The sequence below is a fragment of the Ambystoma mexicanum genome, chromosome 10, assembly GCF_040938575.1.
Source record: "Ambystoma mexicanum isolate Mex_15411 chromosome 10, UKY_AmexF1_1, whole genome shotgun sequence".
Taxonomy (NCBI): domain Eukaryota; kingdom Metazoa; phylum Chordata; class Amphibia; order Caudata; family Ambystomatidae; genus Ambystoma; species Ambystoma mexicanum.
In genome coordinates, this window is record NC_090932.1 from 426,555,418 (window position 1) to 426,573,470 (window position 18,053).

The window sequence follows — 18,053 nt, forward strand, 5'->3', positions numbered from 1 at the left end:
ACGTAGAAACACTGTTCTGGTGACTAATTATTATACCTTGAAAAACAACATAACATGGCCAGATGGGCGCCCTTTTGCCGGAGAGATGCTCACATTACATGTATGATTTTACAAAACCCAAGTGGGCAAGTTTAAAAGAAAATTTGCTAAATCTGAGAAGGGCAAAATCGTACTAAAACCTATGGTCGTACTTTTGAAGAAAAGCTTCGATTAAACAGATTTGCTTTCTCTTTCATATAACAGCAAACAGCAGGTAATAATAACAGTAAGCCATCAATGGGCAGAGATGTTAAAAGTTACACCTCGGAAAAAATGACAAATAAATGTTGGTTTTCTGATTAACAATATGGAATTTCGATGTAGGATGGCATACACAAACCCCATAAACTGCTAGGTCTTGGAAGAAAACATAGTGACCAGTTTTGGTAAAATACCTATGATAGGTATGATAGGATAGAAGCCTTCTTCTGGACCTTCCATAAACACCTGAAAACGTGGCTCTTCTCAAAAGAACTACTAAAATAAACCTCTTTCAGATACCTACGCTTTAATAACAACTACATGTATACTGAAATGTATGTATGTATGTATGTTTCCCTTGTAGGCGGCCAACCTGTTAATACATGAACAGTATTACCAAGAACTTCTGCGCAACCTTGTAACCTTTATTCTCCTTATTGTAACTTTTACGCAACCCTGTAACTTGTATGCTCAAGAACAGTGCCTAGATGCCTATGGGATAAATGCGCTCTTCAAATGTCAAAATAAATAGATAAATAGGTGACAACATTTTGCTAGATCATCTCCAGGACTGGATTGGAATTTCAACAGGGAGCACATAAAACACATTTTATAGAAATTGAAACGGCTCACAGTTACGGCCCCAGATTTCAGGCATATGAAATAACGTTGGTCCTCCCTGATTCGTGGACACAAACCTTCCTCATTCATATTTATAAAACAAAAGTAGGGAAAAGCGGAAGAACTACACGTAATTGAACTTTTGTCTATCAGTGCACGGTATTGCTACTGTTTTGTTAAAGGAACTTGGGCAATCAGTCTAGTTTGCGACCACTGATGGAAACTACCCACAATGTGTTGTTGTGTAATAGATCTCTCAGAGAGAACAAGTCTTCCTTTGTATTTTGCTTTCATTGAGCCTTTGATAAAGAAGATCAAAACATATTATGGCAAAAACTACTTGGGTGGGGTATCGATTAAAAGGTCCTAAACATGCTGATGCTTCTCCATCAAAATATAAAGCCATGAGTGTCACTAGAAGAGGGGATTGGGGGTGAATTGAAAGACATCCAGGCCACCCGAGAACTTAAACAAGGCTGTGTCCTTTCCCCACCCACCCAATCCATACTATACATCGGCAATGCTGGCCGATTTCCCCCCAAAATAGCACCCCTTTTTGTATATTATTTAGCATATGCAGATGACATTACAGTCTTATAATCAACACCAATAGGACTGCAAAGAAGTCTGATCGCAATAAATAATTATTCAAAGATATTGGTTTTCAAATAAACCCTGATAACCGAAAGGTATTCCCTACAAAAAAGAAAGGATCTAGGGTTTAAATAGAAACTTGAAAATGTTGCCAGTTAAACTGTGAAAGGTTCCGTTACCTGGACATGAATATTGACAACAGATCGTCTAGATGTAAATACTGTGAGAAGGCTACCAGTGAAGCAACATCAATAATGGGAGCCCTTCAGCGTGTGGCCCAACTTTATGGAAGTTATTCTCTTGAATCTAATAAGAAACCATATAAGCTGAAATGTTTATCTTCCATTTGATATAGAATGGAAACAAAAATGCAACATCTATATAACGGGCTATGTAAAAATAGAAGGGAAAAACAGTTCGGACAGGCATTACTATTACAGAGGATTTATGCTGAAGATAAAAAGCAACGCTCCTTCCTTTTTTGTCATTGAATTTGTACCTTATAAATGGATTGTAATGGTGACAGGAAGGGATAAGGAGATTATGGTCTTTGAGAATCTGAATCTTGATTTTTTTATAAGAGCTTTCAATAAATGTAGATTGGCAACATCAAAAATGAAGGCAATTATGAAAAGAGTCACTGGGCCTCATTATGAGTTTGCTGGTCCTGAAACAATGGTGCCGGTAAGCCTACCGCCACCGTTGTTTCCAGACTGGCACACTACGACTCTGCGGGAGGTTGCCGTCCTGCCCGCCAGGGTGAAACCTGGCGGGTGGAACAGCACCCACCCGCAGAGTTTCACGGAAGCACCGGCACCATTATTTATGGTGCCAGTGCTTGCGTGGTCCCCATTCCCATTGAGTCCTACAGGACTCAATGGGAATGGGGACTTACAGAATTAGCGACGCCTGACTTCCCGTCCGCCGGGGTCGAATTCCCTGGTGTTACCGGGAAGTCAGGCGCTGGTAATTTTTTTCTGGTCTGGCGGCTAGCCAGACCCGTAATGAGGCCCATTGTCTTCGATTTGACTAATACCCCTAAGGTTATGACGGCTTACCCCCATTCGGAAGGTAGGAATGATTAGCTAACCTTTTTTCAGACAGGAGTGAGGATGTGGTGGCAGTTTCAGTGAGAGTTTGTCAGGTTTGGGGGTGGGGTGAGAGTGGACGGGCGGGGATGAGTTGGTGGCTTCCTTCTGCGTCAGAGAAAATCAGGACCCTGAATGCCTGAGATATGGGGACTCATTACACCGTAGGCGGTAGGGGTTTACCGGTACCGGTAAGGGCACTGGTACCGGTAAACCCCTACCGCCTTACTACGAGTTCCCTTTGCGGGACCCTACTTTAACGGCTGGTTTTAACAGCGTAAAAAATAGGATGCCGCAAAGGGACCTCAGAGCTAATTACGGTACCGCAATTTGCGGTACCGTAATTAACACCTTCCCCATTCCCATTATGCCCTACGGGGGCAAAAATGTGAATGGGGAAGAACCTTGGTGAATGGGGAATTACCGCCCCCGCTCACCTTGGAGCAGGGTGGTAATTCCGCCATCCACCAAGGCGGACACGGTAAAATACCGGCGGCAACCATGGCGCTAATAGCAACATGGTTACCGCCTACCGTGTAATGAGGCCCATGGTGTAGAGACCGTTAGGTGAATTCCGATCATGACGTTGACCAGCTAAAAAGCTAAAAGCAGAAACCTACAGGGGAAGAATAACAGTCCGCATTTGAGTATGGATGTAACAGCAAAAAGGGGGAGGTAAGGGTGAATCTGTCACCTTTATTGCTCTGCCGAATTAAAGTTTATCAAGAATGGGCAGTACTCTCTCCTCCTCCTTCCGCCTCCCTACACTGCTAATTCTGCCATAGGTATTAGCCCAAGAAGAATTACTGACAAGCACCGGATGCAATTTCTCTGGCACTAATTCCTCTGGTGCACTTAGCATCCAAAAATAAAACAGTAAATTGAAAGTATTACAAGCTGAAATACTGCTTCAAGTCCACCAGAACAGGCAGTTATTCCTCCAAAAACTAAGCGGTGGAGATAAATGCCTCCAGGTGATGAACATTAAGCCCATATTGACCGTGGGACTGAGCAGTCTGACCGGTGATGGGAGCTCCCAGAAATGTGGCCTTCAGTAGGGTATGACAGAAGTAAAACCTTCACATTCTAGCCAGCTGATGCGCTGCATTGTCAGGAGCAGTGATCATTGCTTTGTCTCTCGGCTTTACTACATTGACTCTGCTAGTATATGGACCCTATAGCCCACCACTGCATTACATGCCTTTGCATTTGTGAGGTGGCAGCACTGACAGGCTCATACCGTAGCCAAAAGTGCAGAAACAAAACAAGTGCTGCTCTACCACTGTTCTTATGTTGATGCTGCTCTAAATATCTGCCTTGATCAGGTGTCAATGATGGCTCAAATAATTACAAAAGCTCAGGGAAACAGTTTAAGGGTTTTTCCTGAACAACTGAAAGAGGTTCAACTAATGGGTGTCCCCGACGTGGCCCCTGGCCTGCTGTGGTTGCCAGCACCCTGACCCAGGATTCCCTATTTCACAAGATGCAACCAGAGATAGACAATCCCTACTGTCTAATGTAAGCTACTCTAGTGGTGAGGGCCTAAAGACTGCAGACTTATCTGCTGCACTCCCCTGGGACTTCCTAAGTATTCCCTGCTCATTCTGTGCCTCGCAATATGATCAGTTTTTGCTTGGTAGAGTGCTTGGCCCCTCACACGCTCTCCTTCTCTCAACCCTTCTCTCGTTCATTTCCCTGATCTTCTTCCTCTCTCTCTGTCTTCCTGTTCCCTTCTACTCTGTATCCGTCTCATCTCTCTTCCTCTATCTCTTAATATCCCTCTATCTCCACTCCTCTCACTCTCTCCTCCTCCTTCCACCTCTCTACACTCCCTTCTCCTAATACTGCTCCCTACTATCTTTACCCTTTACCCTCCTCTATGCCTCTGGTGTTCTCACATTCCTCCTTCTCCTCTCTCTCTCTCACAGTTTTTTTCTCTTTGTCTGCCCATCCTCATGCTCTGCTCACCTATACCCAACCTCCATCTCTGCACCTATTTCCTCTTACTTTCACACTCACTTTCACTCTCTTTTTCACTCTCTAAGGCTCGCCATCCAAACTTTGCCTCTCCATTTTACTCTAACTCTCTTCTACCTCTTCCGACCCTCCTTATAAACTCTATCACATCTATGACATTCTCTCACAACCAAAGCTTCACATTTTCACAGTTGGCATGACACTCTCTCAATTTCAATACCTACACTTGCATCCACAACTGCTGCAGACCTTCCACCTGGTCTCTCTGTGAACCACCCCTCCTCCAGACCTCACCAGAACACCTTTTTCTCTGTCTCATTCCCTCTGGCCTTTTAATCACGTTACTTCCTGGGTGCACTAGGTGGTTAATTTCCATCACCTGGATGAATTTGCCTGCACCATTTTGGAAGAATTACTGCCTGCGTGTGTCTTATTGCGGTAATATATCAGCATGCAATACTTTGAATTTACCTTTTTTGTTTTTGGGGACAAACCACACCAGAGGAATTAGTGCCAGGAAGTTAGTATGATATGATATATGATATATGATATGATATTTTATTTATATTGCGCTCTTACACAGGTGTTTCAAAGCGCGACCAGGCAAAGGGAGGGGAACAGGGGAGAAAAGAAAACAACGATCTTACTAGGCCCAGTGACATTGAGAACACGCAAGTGCATGGGGAAGGGAAAAAGGGGGAAAGTGCATGAGGAAGGGAAAAAGGGAGAAAGTGCAGAGCATAGGAGAGAAAGAAAATAAATAGTAGGTACATAAATAATTAAATAGAGTGTTAGCAGTGGTAGTGCAGCCTGTAAGAGGCAAAGGTTCTAGGTTAGTCAGATAGGGAGTATCTGATAAGTGCAGAAGAAGAGTGGGTGGGGAACTGTATGGGTACAGACACAGGCCCCAGTGCAAGGGGTGGCCCGGAGGATGATGGCAGGGTGAGCAGGTACCTGGGCCCGAAGGGCAGAAGGTGGCCAGGTGCAGATTGCTGAGGGAAAAAGGCAGATCAGCAGGGGAGAAGCGGGGCAAAGGCAGAAGCAAAGAGGAAGGTCTTGAGGAGCTTCCGGAACCGTAGATGGTTCTCCTCAAGTTTCAAGGTGACAGGGAGGCAGTTCCAAAGGGAGGCCCCGGCCGAAGACAGTGATCTACCTACGGCTCGTTTCTTTGAAAAACTACTGACCCTGAGGGAGTTAGAGATAGAGGAGCGAAGGGCTCGAGAGGGGAGCTATTTACGGAGGGATAGTTCAAGGTATTTTGGACCCAGGCCCCAGAAAGCCTTGTGGACAATGCATAGGGTTTTAACTTTAATCCTTGCATCCACTGGGAGCCAATGAAGGGATTTCAGAGCTGGAGAGATACGATCCCAGGGCTTGAGTCCAAGGACAAGTCTTGCAGTCCTGTTCTGGATTAGTTGTAAAGGGCGTAGAGTAGAGGCAGCTAGATTTAGAAAGAGGCTGTTACAGTAGTCCAACTTAGAGGGAATCAGAGCTTGGGAGACAGTGAGCTTCTGAGGGAAAGTGAGGAAAGGAAGAGTACCTCTAAGGAGGTGCAATAAGAAGTTTGATTTTTTTGACACATCAGAGATGTGTGGGGAGAAGGAAAGTGTGGAGTCAAAGATGACTCTGAGGTTCTTAGCTTTGCAGGTAGGGGCAGAAGGAGGGCCAAGGGAGGCTGGCCAGAGAGTTAGGGGAAAGGATGGAGAGGATGTACCAATGAGGAGGATCTCAGTCTTGTTGGCATTTAAACAGTGATCGTTGGCGGCACACCAATTTTGAATGGCGATGAGACAGTCAGAGATGAGGGAAGGAGAGGAGGTGGCTGAAGGAAGCCTGAAAATGAGTTGGGTGTCATCAGCATAGCACTGTAAATTTGAGCAAAAGATGGAAATGCAGTATGCAAGAGTTGCCAGGTATTGGTTGAAAAGACAGGGCGAGAGGTTAGATCCCTGGGGAACACCACAGGTAGAGAGGGAGATAGAAGATTGGAAGGACCCAAGTTGTACCTGGGAGGGTCGATCAGAGAGAAAAGAGGTCAGCCACGCCTGATCAGTGATAACCAGATTAACCAGATTGTCACAGAGTCGATTGAGCAGGGTGGTATGGTTGACTGTGTCGAAAGCAGAGGAGAGATCAATTAGGATGAGGACAGAGGGAATGTTAGAGTCAAGGTTGGAGAGCAGGTCTTCACGGATGTTCAGGAGAGCAGTTTCCGTGCTTCTGGCTGATCTGAAGCCAGATTGGTGGTCGTGGAGAGAGCCAACAGAGTCATAATGAAGGTTAAGCTGAGAGATGGCAAGCTTTTCCAGGAGTTTACCCAAAAGGGAGTTATGGAAATTGGGCGATAGTTGGCCGGGCAAGGAGGATCAGCTGTGGGTTTCTTGAGGAGAGGATGCACAAGGGAGTGCTTCAGAGAAATTGCATCTGGTGTTGGTCAGCAATTCCTCAGTTCGCTTTCATGTGGCAGATTTAGAGCTGGGGGAATTACTGCAGGTTTTTCGTTACTGTTAATGTGGCAGAGTGCTAAAATTGCAGTAATTACTGCCATACCTTTAATGCGATGCATTATTGTTTCCCAAAAGATTTGTGCATTCAACTTTTTCCCTGGTCAATGTCATGAACACATTTCACAAAAAAGAGCGTGTACTTTGCCTCAATCCTCCAACACTGCATACATATAAAAGCACACATTTGCTTCCCAATTCCAGATACCTAAAAGAAATCGGACTTTTATGAAATATTGAAAGTCAAAGTTTCCTATTTGTTCTGCCAGATCTAACAGATACTTGTACCTTGTTCATCCCAGTTTGTTTATGTTCCTACCTGTTGACTGGTTGTGCATGAGAAGGCCACACAATGGGAGGACATATCTGGAAAGGTGCAGAACACAAAGGAACACTAAATAATGTATGTGTCATAGAGATTTTTAGGAGATTGCTTCCCCCACCCCCAGTACCAATGACAGCTCATATGGCACCCAACCCTCAAAGGCTTGCATTAAATATTAATTGGAGATCTGGGCTGGAAGAGAAAATGGCTCTGCCTTTCCATGCCTCCATGCACAAGATCTGCAATAGCAATTATTTATTGGCGTTTGTGGAAAGTGTGACAAATTTGCATAACCTGCATCTTTTTGAAGTACCCTATCTTTCGATGTTGGGGGTCCTTGTAGTGGAGGGACCTGGGAATGTTGCCTGTCTGAAAGGTTCTATGAGTTCTATGATCCTGGCAGGATGCCTTAAAGACATCTCCAGTAGTTGTAGTCCCAGTTCCTTCCTGATGTATGTGAATTCGGAACAGAGCAGGTGAAGGGAAGGTGATCTACAATTGATTGGAACAAAAGTTCTAAATTCTGGGAAGGGGTCACATCCAACTTCTACAGATTTACGATGAAACTCAGAGATTGAATTTGAACTGTAAGTTAAGCATCCTTTCTTTAGCTCTAACTTTACTAGCCAGTCTTCTGGCCTCGATATGTCTCTCAAACAAGCAACCAACTCCATCTTGGTGTGACAATATGCTACGTGTTTAAGGTTTCTGAGGTTGATCAGTGGACAATACCCTTTCTACTTCCTTATTCATGAAATATGTTGCTGATGACACACTGCAAGTGAAATCGGGCCTTTCTACAGATCATTTTTATCAAAAGTGCTTTCACCTGTGAAGTGATTAACGCTTGATACTATCCTGAAAATATGATCAGCCTTTATGAGAGAATATTGCTATACGGGTGAATTTGAAAATGAAGCCTTGTACCGTTTGGGGTACCCATGGATCATGAGAGATATGTAACCATTTCTGAAAATATTATTGAATTCTGCTACCCAGTAGACCTCTATGGTTTACTACAAAATGAGAAAGGGCTTGGGAAACTCCTGCACATCCAGCATTTCCTCTGAGTCCACAGACACTAACTGCCTCACTGTGGGAGGAATGTAGGTCTGAAACATTGAGTCTATTGCACATCTCTGGGTCTTGGTGCAGTAAATACGGAATTATGGGACTTTATTCAGCATCCGCCATTTCAAGCCATCATAGAATACCAGGGTGTAAAGAGCTTCCTGAATAAAGACTCGGTTTTGTCTAGGTAATTAAAGATATTCATTTACTAGCATAAATATTTAACAAAGTTGTCTCCAAATATGTGTTCCATGGATATCCCTGAATCTTTGGCCTCTGAGAAATCCCCAAATTTAGGCCATATCTCATTAACAAACTCTTTATTCTTTCATGTGAAATTACAGAGCTCACTGGGCCTATAAACTACTTAGGGTTTGAGAGTTTTCCTAGAAATGTTCCCTCTTCAGCCACATCTAAAGTTTTCATCAGAGAGTCCGTGGTATTAAAACTATCAGGGAAATCTAGCAAGCCTTATCTATACCCTTTGCAAAGATGCTACCATATCTTGTTAAGAATAGTAAGATTTTGGAATCAATGCTATGCCTGACTGTTTATTTTTTAGGCATATTATGTTGTGGGCACTCAGATCTTAATGTATTACTGATATAGGTTTCCATCTTAAGTCTCAGAATGAGTCAGCATATGTACCTTCATGATTTGAGGGTCCCCATTTCCTATATCTTGGATCTGTAATGTAAGAGGGTTCTGCCAAGCAATCATGCAACCCTCTAGGGCCATCCCATAGGTCATCAGACATAAAATCAAATCCACCAAATGATGGACCTCTTGATCTAGGTCCTCCTCTGGGAATAAAAGTGGGGACTCTATCTATAAATCCTGTTGCAAGATACCAAGAGCTATCTGTAACATAGCTCTCCTATCTACCTTCTGTTCATCTTCATGGGTAGAGGAACTCATGAGTGTTAGGAAAGATTTCATAATTGTATGTAATTTTCCCTCCATGTGGCAACCCCCAAACTTTTTTGCTGCTGTTATACACCCTGATCTAGACTTTGCCAGAGAAGCGCAGCCTTCCGCCGCACTCCTCTGGGGTTTCGCTCAATTCTTATGGGGAAACTGACATGCCCTTAAGACAGTCAGTACTGGGAGACTTCGTTCCCCTTAGTCCTTTCCACATGTTGCAGCTTTTGTGCAACATGAAACAAGAGTGCACTGTGACTTACTTTACCGCGCTCTTGGGTCTCTAGTCATTCCAAAGGCCCTAGAAACTCTCGCTGGACATATTATGAACTGTGCAAGTGTGTCACGGACAGGATTGGTGGCAGCTATCATTTCTCTTGTGTTTTGAACCCTTTTTCGCCATGTTATCCGTGTGTACCGCGTTTGGCACAAATGAGTGGCCCGGCTCCAAAATGGCCATGCCACAAGGTTCTTTGTCCTGTCCTTTGGCCATCTTGCCCCTTCACCTTCCCCCAGGTCGAGCCGACCCGGGTCAGTCCTTATTTGGTCATGCACTTTCCCACGAAACCCAAAGCTTTTGCGGGCTTCTGCATGCCTTGTGTGTATGCCTCCAGAATGTGGGCTGGGATGTCTGTTCCCAATACACATCCTGGGTGCCAGAGAGTCTGGAGTGTCCCGAATGCCTGGGACCACCGTGGTCCATGATAGGTCCACGTATGGTTTGAGTGTTTGTGAGCAGATCTCCCATTGGGTCCTCTCCGCTTTGGCGTGAAGGGAACTTTGGATAAATGGAGGCTAGAAACACCACTACCATGTTGATCTCCTGAGTTCACACCGAACAAGGGATAAGGAGCCAAGTATCCTGCAACAAGAAGCTGAATCGAGGAACCGCTGGTGACCTGCTGAAGGTTTGGCACCCTGAACCGCTGTCGTCCTGCGAGACCCCTCTGCATCTTATTGTCCTAGACGGTCTGCAAAGGCGCTTCAACCCATTGGAATAGTGGGATCAACTATTCCCAGCACCTTCATCAAACCCTGCAAGTAAGCCTCTTCGCAAGTGTTCCTCTGCCCGCCAGTGGGCTGGCCAGCTTATGCAGGATGTTTTTGCTCTGTCCCTGCCACCGTTTTGAGGAAGCCCTCAAAACTTGGTTTACTGTTTGCTCTGCGTCCACGGCATCCTCACACCGAATTTCGTACACTTGGCAATCCCAGGTCTAAAGTGAGACGAGTGCGCCTGGACCAGAGTACACGCGGTTGCCGTGTTGCCCTGCTGTGGTAACAACCTGTGCACGTTCGCTGCATTTGGAACACTCTCGACCCTGCATCCTGCTACACAGAATCTACACAGTGCTGAGACATCCTGATCATCGCAGCTGAACCTGCTAGCAACGTGAACTGAACTGGAGAAGTCTGGGTCTGCCTGCGTCGGGGACCGGTGAGTAGTCCATACCCCAACAGGTGGTCCCTCGCGCAGGAGCCCGTTTCTTTTCTACCGCTGTTGCGAAATGGCGACTCTATCCCGCACTCTCACCCTGCCTCAGTCCCCAAGTGGAGGCCTTGCTTGAGCAGCGGGGACTTGTTCTTCATCGCTTTAATAACCTTCCTGAACTGCCTGAGACCCTTTGAAGTTTCCTGCCTTATTCATTGGCACCAGCGCGTGCAGGTACTTTTGAGCATAAGGCTCCTATCTTCGTAGGGATCAGACTTCCTCCTAGTTAGGGGTATTTCTGATGTTGAACTGGGTCTAATGATTATTTGCACTGACTGTTTTCCTCCCCATCTAGGTGGTCTACACATTACATGCTCCTAACTCCTTAGACCCCTCAGTCTTGTATATATATTGTATTGATTTTGATGTGTTGGTTTACTTTAGTATTATTGTGATTCTTTGGTATGGTCGATGTTACAAAGGCCTTGTAATAAATGTGTCTATATTTTTAATATAACACCTGTCTGGAGTAATTTGTAAGTGTCCTTGCTTTGTGTGCTCATTGAGGTCTTTCCGTCACCCTCACTCCTCTTGAGACTTAGTCTTGACCGCCGCCATTGCTACCCTGATTGGTCTGGCTTGTCCAGATGTTACCCTGTTCTAAGAAACTAGGCTGGCCTTCTGAACCTCTGCCCCTCCAGGTCAGAGTTCAGAAATCCATCTTAACAAATACGATCCAAACTCTATGAAAGGCTTGGATTTTTTGGGTGAACCTAATGCACTACATCGTGTTCTTGTTTAGAGCCTTCCTAAGAATAGATGAAAACCCGATGACACTGTACAGTCCTCTAAGTCTTTCCTTGGGCACCAGTAGAAACCATAAGACCACTAGATAGGGCTTTGCTTACTTGTCTATGAAATGCCTTGCTGGTTTCAATCATGAATGAAGAGACTGCTTGACCCACTTCACATGACACTGATTCATCAATAAAGTCCACAAATTCAGCTTGCCATGCATATTTCTTGGGAGTATAGATTTCCCACACTGACCCTGAGATGGAAGAGATGAGTATTTGCTCAATTGCTCTGTGTTCTCTGTGCTTTCACAATGTCTTGTGTAATGAAGTATACATCAGTCTCAGCCCTTATCCATTACACAAAAGTAGAGTTTGGAATCCCGATCAAGTCAATACTCGAAGCAGAACACATAAACAATGGTAGTCAACCTTTCTGACTACGTGCTAACTGCTTCGGAAGAGCGAACTCTGAACAAAGGTTTGAATTATGTGATTACCGAACATCATGATCCCTTTGAATTTAGAAGGGAATTCCAACAATTTATGTGTAAGTTGCACCTCAAAGAATTTTTTGATGATCAAGAATATTCAGAAATCTGCAATGCCAGTGGTCTTCGCAATCCCTCCAATTTTTGTGCCCCGGGACATACTTTTATTCAAGAGTCCATTGTTTTTGAAAAAAAAGACCCTCGAAGAAATTTCTAAGTTGGAAAGTATGGATAGAGGAGTCAATTCCAATTTCAGTAAAGAACAAAAAACTCTCATGCAAAATTTGGCTAATAACCATCATATCATCATACGCCAGGCAGGTAAAGGTGGAGCGATTGTGGTTCTAAATAGGGCCGATTACATAAGAGAATGTAACAATCTCCTTCTAGATAGGAACAGTTATCGGGTTCTTCAAAGAGATCCTACAGAGGAAATGGTTAGAATCATTGACGAGAAAGTTTCTGCAGCACTAGAAAATGACATGATAGGGAAACAGGAAGCAGAATATTTAATAAGAAAGAATGGTAGAGTACCGGTCTTCTATATTCTGCCAAAAATTCATAAACATCTAACCAGACCACCAGGGCGTCCGATTGTGTTGGGAGTAAACTCCATTTTGGAGCCATTATCAAAATTTGCCGACTTTTATCTGAGACCGTTTGTTCGTCAAATGAAAAGCTATCTTAAGGATACAACCGATGCCATCAACAAAATTGAAGGGGCCAGGTTCGTACCGGGTACTAACTTGTTAATCTGTTTGGATATTCAGTCATTGTACACAGTCATTCCTCAAAATGTCACCCTTGAGGTGGTTGAGGAAACTCTTTTGGGCCGCAAAGGCAATCACCCTGTGAGTAACAGCTTCATTTTATGGTGCACAAAATATGCCCTTACTATGTTCGAGGGAACTTTTTACCAGCAAGTAGAGGGAACGGCCATGGGGGCGGCCATGGCTCCTAATTTGGCTAACCTATATGTGGAGATGTTTGAGAACGTGACCATCTATGCCGACACTAACCCCTTTAAGAACAACCTGCGACAATGGTTGCGGTATATTGATGATATTTTCATCATTTGGGAAGGGGATGGAGCTACAGCAGAAGAATTTGTGGTTTGGCTAAACCAGCAAAATAGTTTTTTGAAATTTACGCAAGAGATCAAAGATTTTGAAATCAATGTTCTTGAAATAACCATTTTCCATCAAGCAGGTGTGTTGCGAGTCAAACCTTATAGCAAAGCGACAGACCGCAATGCGCTTTTACATTTTTCTAGCCATCATGCACAACACATTAGACGCGACTTACCTTTTGGTCAGTTCTTGAGACTGAAACGTAATAGCAGTTTGAAGCAACATTACGTGGAAAGTGCCAACATTCTCCACAATAAATTGGTTGCACGAGGGTACCCGGAGAGTCTTGTTAAACAATCAGCCAAGCGGGTGTACAATAATAACCGTGAAGCCATGCTGGAACAGACTCCAAAGAAAAACAAGAGAGAAAATAATTTGGTGTTTGTCAACACTTTTTCTGACCTGTCATACAAGATCAAAGGTGTGTTCTACAAGAACTGGAAGAAAGTGTATAGTAAGGAGAATGGTGCCCCCCTTGTGGCTTTCAAAAGAAGTCAAAATTTGAGAAACATTCTCATCAGGAATGACATTTCGGCCAAAAAACAACCAATAGTCAAACAAACAACTTTGTGGGGTTTTCCTCCGGTAGTTGGTAATTACCCATGTGGTAACTGTCTAATGTATAACCTTACGTTTTCCACGAAGGAGGTAGACATAGGGCTGGCAAATTGATGGAACATTACTGAATTTTGTAATTGCAACAGCACAAATGTGGTTTACATGATAACTTGTCCATGCGGTTTGCATTACATTGGGAAGACAAACCGTAAATGTAAAACTTGCATGATAGAGCACAGGAGCTGTATCAGGGCCAAGACTTTACAGGCACCCATGGTCAAACATTTCATTGCTAATGGCCGTTCACGCGAAGATTTGAGGTTGGTGATCCTTAAACGGGTCAATGGACCCAGCAAAGAAGTTATAGATCAGAGACTAGTCACCTTAGAACAAAAACTCATCTTTAAAACCCGCAGCCATTTGGTTGGATTAAATGAAAATGTTGAGTGGCATAATGTTAGAGCTATGTAATGATGAGGGCCCATGCTTCTGGGTGCCCTAGTCCTCCCTGTGCAGCTTGCTGTGCTCTTCTTATCATGCAAGTTATAATGGACATTATTGGCTGTATCCATTGTACACATCTGTCATGCTCTGTTGTTTCTCATGTCGATGACTGCATATTTATATACAGTTCTTTGCCTTATACTAATCTGGGTTAAGATGATTAATTATGTTGTTCCCTGTTCCATGCCTGTTTGGGGCTCTAGTCTTACTGTTCTGATTGGTGTAGCGAGGCCAAGGAGTTGTCTTTCTGAATTACTCAGACAAAAAAACATTTCTTGATTACTCCTCCATCCCCTGTTTTTTAGACTAAGTGTGGTATTTCTCCATGCCCTTTGTTGTGGGTGATTGCCTTGACAGAGTATTTTCCATTAGTGGTTGTTTTCTTCCTTGTCCAAGTTATTTTCTTTTTTAGTCAGTTTGTAAGCTGGCATGAATTTTCAAAATGTAGAAGTGCTAAGTGCCTTTTTCACAGTTCGTTTTCTACTTCATGAGTCCCTTTTTAGTGTTGTTTTACCTTGCTATTTGCATTATGGGTAAAAGCTACTTGTAGACAGCTCTTCCTGACGATGAGTCACTTTTTAGTGTTGTTTTACCTTGCCATTTGGATTATGGGTAAAAGCTACTTGTAGACACTCTTTTCTGGCGTTTTTTTGTGTGTTTACAACAATGGCGTTGAGAGGATTGTACCTGAGAGGATTGCACCTGAACCACGGCAATCGGCGGTTGAAAAAGAACTTTGGGCTTTTGTTGGTCCATTACGGGTAAGTTTACCGTTATGAGGTGTTGTAACTTGTGCTTTGTTTTGGGGATGCATGCAGTAGTTCTTAGGTAACATGGTTACATGCATGCAGGCTCTTTTTTGAAACTGAGTAGAAACTGGACAGTGGATGCAGCACTGATTTTGAGAATTCTTGCGATGCAGTATGGAGATGAGTCTTTGAGTTAAACAGTTTTCAGAGGCTCACGAGTGTGGAGCATAACGTGCATGTGTTGTTTTCAAACGGAGTGATATTGCACTTTGGAGGCGGCACAAAGTTTAACACCATTTGACCGGCGGCATGTAAACACTTTTTTTGGGATAAACACTATACGGAGGCTCAGCAGTATGTAGCATTTTATTATGCTAGGCTAAATGGAGATGCGTTTTTGTTGGGCTAAATAACATATTGAGCTCGGGGTTAGGATGTGTATATTGAGGCTCACTATTGGCGTATATGCCTTTATTTGGGGACACACTTTGTAGAACATTTATGTGCCTTTTTTCGTGGCCTTGGAACTGCAGGAAAATTGTTTGTTTAAATAATACCCTAGTGAACACTAGTGAACACAGCGGTTGATTACTTCTTATTGTGTTTAATCTCCGCAGATTGTGTTTGAAGAGTTAGAACTTGACACAGTAGCCGTTTCACGTTAAAGACTGATCATTCTCCTCAAAGGTTTATTTTCTTTTGGGAACACATTTGGCTACAGCATTTTGCAAGGTATGTGCAAGCATGTTCCTTAGGGGTGTTTTGACTTTTTATACTCTGGTATGATTATAGTGTGACACAGTGTGTCGTTATGTTTTCTTCTCTAGTGTGTTCTTACTCAAATCCATTGAAAAGGATTACTAATATAAGCGGCTGATATCCGGCTGGATCTGACTGTATTATTGGCGACATTGGATCCTTGGAATACACAGATCCCAAGGTATATATGTTTACAGCAGATTTTTGGTGCTAAGGGTTCCCGAATGGGGACTAGGTACGGGTGGCTTTATTAATTCAGGCTTCCGTGTTTGTGTAATGTTGACATATGACATTAAAAGGAGGTAAATCTTGGGAAATGTTGGTGCACACACAATTTTTTAATATGGTTGTATGTTTTTATAGATTGCATTAAGGATCAAGTTCAGATCCATGCCCACCAGGACTGGAGGGGACGATCACTGTAGAATTTTAAGAAGAGCTACCCCTGATGAATGTCTAAGAGTCAACAGACAGAAACATGTTGGGTTATATATAGATTGCAACAAATTAATTTTTCACTGATATTTGTATGGTAAATGTTGTTTTTTTAGTTAATGTGGTATGGTTGTTTTTTTATTTTTACATTGATGTTGTGTATGTAATCGTCCTGTTTTTTGATAACCTGGTGTTAGGGTTGTTCCTTAATCTGTGTATTATTTAACACAGTTTTAATGAGAATTATGTCTTTTTTCTATAATAAAATATTTTTCTTAATGATATAGCTTTTGTGTGTTACACCTTTCCTTCCCATTAAAATGTGAATTTCAACTGTTTTCTTCTATACTATAAAATATTGTGTAATGAAGTATACATCAGTCTCAGTCCTTATCCATTACACAAAAGCAGAGTTTGCTGCAGTAAAAAGAGAGTAACTGTTCTTGTTTATCCAAATGGCGGCTGTGAAGCTAAATTCCAAGTACAGGCGGCATGAACGAGAACTCATGTAAATGCTGCCGCTATCCTCTAGTAGGTCCACTGTAAAAATGATTCATGCTTTGCTTCCGTCTCCCTGGAGCCTCAGCAAACTTTTTCTAAAATACCCTGCTCTTTTTAAAAATGTGAGCAACGCCCAAGCTGTAAAAAAACTGTCAGCACTAAGTAAAAAAACAAGTGCGGCTTTGTAATGGCGTATCTCGGTTTTACTTAGGGCAGGTAACAGAGTTGCCCTGCGGATGTCTGTGTAACCCGGACAGAAAAACATCAGATGAGCTAAGTCTTCCAGCTGATGTCCACATAACGGACAGCCGGCCACGTCTTGAAATCCCTTTCACCCAGCAGTATTTGCTTGGAGAAGAAGGGAATCAAAACATGCCCTTGTAATTAGCCACCTGTCATTTTTGACAGGGCCTACTGATCGTAGAATGGAATTCATCACATGTATTGCCATATTCCCGAAGTATTCTTTTCCTTACCATGACCTCTCTCAACACAATTTTGAGGCTAGACCCCTCGCTCTTAGTGATGAGCGAGACTGGCGGAAAAAGAACACTAAGGTTGGCCTCCCCAAGGGCATTAGAAATGTATGCAAGTAAGGGGATTTTTTGCCACCCCACTTTCCCCACCAGGGTCCGAATAATGAAATGGCACAAGGATGCAAATTCGTTGGCCCACAATCGAATCCAAAATAAGATCGGCTCCAGCGCCCACTGGTCCTCCCAAAACTCCATTCCCAGTTCTCTGTGGGTTGAAATACATGATGCTGAGTTCTGGTCCCCCAGCTACTGTCTAAAGAATTTGTTTTCTTTTACTTGGATATCCGCGTCCTTGGTGAAGCCCCATATGGGGGCACCATACATGGTAACGGCCAATGTTTGAGCTCCATAGATCTTAGTAATTACTTCTAAGGGCTGGCCCTTACATCTCGCCATAAAACGAAAGATTCCCCCAATTTGTTGGCTCATTTTGGCTGATTGTTTGTCCGCATGTGTTCTACCATTCAGGGCTTCTGAAAAACGAATGCCCAGGTAGTCAAAGGCTTTAACTCGTGGTATAATTTCTCCGGCACATAGCATCGGTTTCATGGCCACTGGCCGTTTTCTGCCCATGCAGGCATTCACTTCCGAATTTTTTGGTGTTGATTTTTAAACCTAGATTGCACATAAAAGTTGTGTATGCAGTGATCAGGGCCTGTAATGCTCTAGGGGTTCTAGCTAACAGGACTGTGTCGTCCGCATATGCTAAGACTGGGAAACCTCGGCCCCCCAACACCAGGAAGTTGGCCAGAATACCAATGAGTTCAGGTGATAGACCGATAGGGGCTAACACACAGCCCTGCCGGACACCACACCCCACCCTAAA

At 43.5% G+C, this 18,053-nt stretch overlaps 1 protein-coding gene across 1 annotated transcript in view; it reads left to right on the forward strand.

Annotated features, from left to right (window-relative positions):
* LOC138491470 (phospholipid scramblase 2-like) overlaps positions 1-18,053 on the forward strand; it is a 393,847-nt gene that overhangs the window by 153,323 nt on the left and 222,471 nt on the right. The gene's annotated exons all lie outside the window — the stretch shown is intronic.